Source organism: Nematolebias whitei, chromosome 1 (genome assembly GCF_014905685.2).
Source record: "Nematolebias whitei isolate Nwh7 chromosome 1, NemWhi1, whole genome shotgun sequence".
In the NCBI taxonomy this organism is placed as follows: domain Eukaryota; kingdom Metazoa; phylum Chordata; class Actinopteri; order Cyprinodontiformes; family Rivulidae; genus Nematolebias; species Nematolebias whitei.
Genome location: NC_056498.1, coordinates 3,978,537 through 3,982,009, shown reverse-complemented (window position 1 = coordinate 3,982,009; position 3,473 = coordinate 3,978,537). Strand labels below are relative to the sequence as shown.

The following is a 3,473-nucleotide window of genomic DNA, read 5'->3' as shown; positions in this document are numbered from 1 at the left end:
ATATATACACACATATATATATACACACATATATATATACACACATATATATATACACACATATATATATACACACATATATATATACACACATATATATATACATAATATATTATATACATTATATATATTTATATATATATATACACATATATATATTATAAATATACATATACATATATACATATACATATATATACATTATATATATACATATATACATATACATATATATACATTATATATATACATATATATATTATATATATATATATATATATATGTACACACACACACACACATATATAAGGGATGGAGCCGATCCGATCCAGTATCGGGCTCCAATACCAGCATAATGTACGTATCGGATTTTCCGATCCAAACTGCCGATATTTCCGATCCATGATGAATGTCTGTGGTTGTGCAGCACTTTGGCTTCAAACTATGGAATGGATTTCCTAAACGGCGGCATGTCTCATGAACCCAGAGTAATAAGACCCGCCTCACATTCAGGAAATCCATTTCATAGTTTGCAGCCAGCTACAACGTGAGGACTGAGTGAGCAGCACTGTGGCTAACAGCTAACCAACTTATCATATAAACATGTCTGCTGTGTGGAAGTATTTTACACTAGAAACACCACAAAACAAGACAGCAACGGGCAATGTCTGCAGAGCCATAGCGCCACAATAAACCTCGGTAAAGTTAGTTTTACGATGGACATTCGAGCTCAGGGGCTTCAGCGGTCTGTTATTTACGTTCAGTCCGGAAAAGGCACTCTGATTTCGGTCAGCCACGCTCAGTCTGTCCGTGTCGGAGGAGGTGCAGACTTGAGCGCAGTTGACCGAGATCAGACTGCTTGCTGCAGATTGAACAAGAAGAAGACATCGCTGAAGCCCCGGAGCTCAAATGTTTACCGAGAAGTTGCTAAACTTCATCATAATTAATGATCAACCACTATCTGTTGTAGAAAACGAAGGATTTCACAGCTTGATACTTGCATCCAAGATATAGTTTACCCTCCAGGAGATATTTATCAGTACAACAGTAAACAATCATAAAAAAACATGATTTGAAAATTATATTAAAAACAAAAACAGCTACATTATAAAGTGATGTAAAATACTAAAAACAGGAACATGTCTATTGGTTTATGCCATGAACTTAGCAGATGTTCAAAGCCATTTAATATTTTATTTTATTTAATTCATTTATTCATTCGTTTAAAAGAAACAAAACAAATTCATCAAAAAGAAAACATTGAATGAAAAGAGTGCAGAAAGAAGAAAAATCTTATATCTGCCCCTTATTTAAAAAATATTAAATAACTTTACTTAAATTAATCACTTTAATATCCACTTTAAAGCTAGGAATAAAAAGAAACATGTTTTGTGTTAGAATTTAATCCTAAATTTATAATTTATCCAAAATTAATAAAACTTACCTCAAGTTGCCTTTTTGGACATGCATGCATATATTTGTACAAATTGTACTTGAGAGGAGATTATTACAGCCTCGTAAAAAATCAATGATGATCATGATATTGGAACTGAATCGGCCGATATTTAGGTATTGGGATCGGATCGGAAGTAAAAAATGTGGATCGGTGCATCCCTAATACATATATACATGTATATAAAAATATATATAAACTACTACTTAATACTACTACAACTACTTGTACTACTATCCCTACTTTGTGGTTTTTCACATATCCGGGGTGTGTGGGGGGCTGAAACCTAACACCCACAATAAACAAAGGACTACTGTATTTCTTTGCAGATGTTCAATTCAATTCAATTCAATTCAATTCAGTTTATTTATATAGCGCCAAAAACAACAAAGTTGTCTCAGGGCACTTTACAGGAACATTCACATAAAAGCCAATTAGTAAAGTTCTCTAAGGAATCCAGCAGACAAGTTGAATCTTGGCTTCGTTGCAGTCTCCCATCCTGAGCAAGCACAGTGGCAACAGTGGAAAGGAAAAACTCCCTTTTAAAAGGAAGAAACCTCCAGCAGAACCAGGCTCGGGACAAGCGGCCATCTGCTTTGACCGGCTGGTTGAGAGAACAGGAAGGAGAGACTGACGAACACAGAATGGTAGGTCCACAAATCATTACATTACAAAAAAAGTGTCTGCAATAAATGGCTTATTACAAGTTACTTAACAAAAATGTACCGACTTATTATTCTAAGACCTGAAACACTGGGATCAAACATCACAAAACATGGCAGGTTCTAAACATGTGTAAACAGTAAAAGTTTAGGCTGATATTTATCAGAGCATGTTAATTTGATGATGCTGCAATGTTCCTACTTTGTAAACTAAATATATGATAGTGGTATAATTTGAATGATCTTTAAGTTTAGCTCTTTAGTTTTAGCCTATAGTAAGCATGACAAAAACATGTCAGGCTAGAGACTTTTGTGGGTCTAATGTTAGCAGAGATGTTTCTTTCAGCAGATGCATGAATACCAAAGATAATTGTAACTAGAGAAATTGCATTTCCTGCAAAAATGCATATTTGAATGCTTATTGCTGAAGACCGTGCTGAAAAACAGATGCAATTAGCTTAAAGCATGCTGAAATGTAGCTGAAACAAGCTTAAGTTAGCAGAAAAAAGCAGAAAAAAAAGTATTTGCCAAATATTGGTTAAAAAGGAAGTGATGTCCACAAAAATGACTAAATTAGCGTAACAACATTAAAATTAGCAGATAAACAGCTGAATATTAGCCAACATAGTAGAAAGAAAAATAAATTAGCATAAGGAAGTGGAGAGATCACAAGTTCACCTAAATAGGCTGAAAGAAGCAGAAATGAGTACAAAAAGTGGATTTAATTTGAAAAAGTACTATTTTGCCCAAAACAGCTGAATAGTAGCTAAAGAAGCATAAAAAGCTTAGATTAGCAGAAGGAAGCAGAAAGAGCAACAAGTTTCCCAATTAAGCTGAAAGAAGAAGAATGAGTGCAAAAAAAATGAAAAAAGCTGAAATTTCACAAAAACAACAGAATAGTAGCTAAAACAAGCCGAAAGAAGCTCGATACTAGAAAGAAGTGGGTAGAGCATGATTTTGCTGAATTAGGCTGAAAAAAGTTGGATTGATTTAAAAAAAAATGTGGAATTGGCTGAAAACCTGAAATTAGCATAAAACAGCTAAATAGTAGCTGAAATAGCAAAAAAAGCTGAAATTAGCAGAAATAAGCACAATAAAGTTGAAATTACCTGAAAAAGGCTGAAATTGAACAAAAACAGCTGGATAGTAGCTAAAATAAGCAGAAAGAAACTTAAATTACCAGAAGGAAGTGGATAGAGCATGATTTTGCTGAATTAGGCTGAAAAAAGTTGGACTGATGTAAAAAAAAAAAAGTACAATTAGCTCATTAGCAGGACTTGGATTCTGGACACGCCTCCAGAATCTGTCCTAAAGTGCAGGTGCAAATCCAGGCTGAGCTGAGCCAGGCTGAGTAGGAG

At 34.1% G+C, this 3,473-nt stretch overlaps 1 protein-coding gene across 1 annotated transcript in view; it reads right to left on the bottom strand.

Annotated features, from left to right (window-relative positions):
• Positions 1-3,473, bottom strand: part of LOC119414379 (zinc finger protein 853) — a 42,662-nt gene that overhangs the window by 38,925 nt on the left and 264 nt on the right. The window lies entirely within an intron of this gene.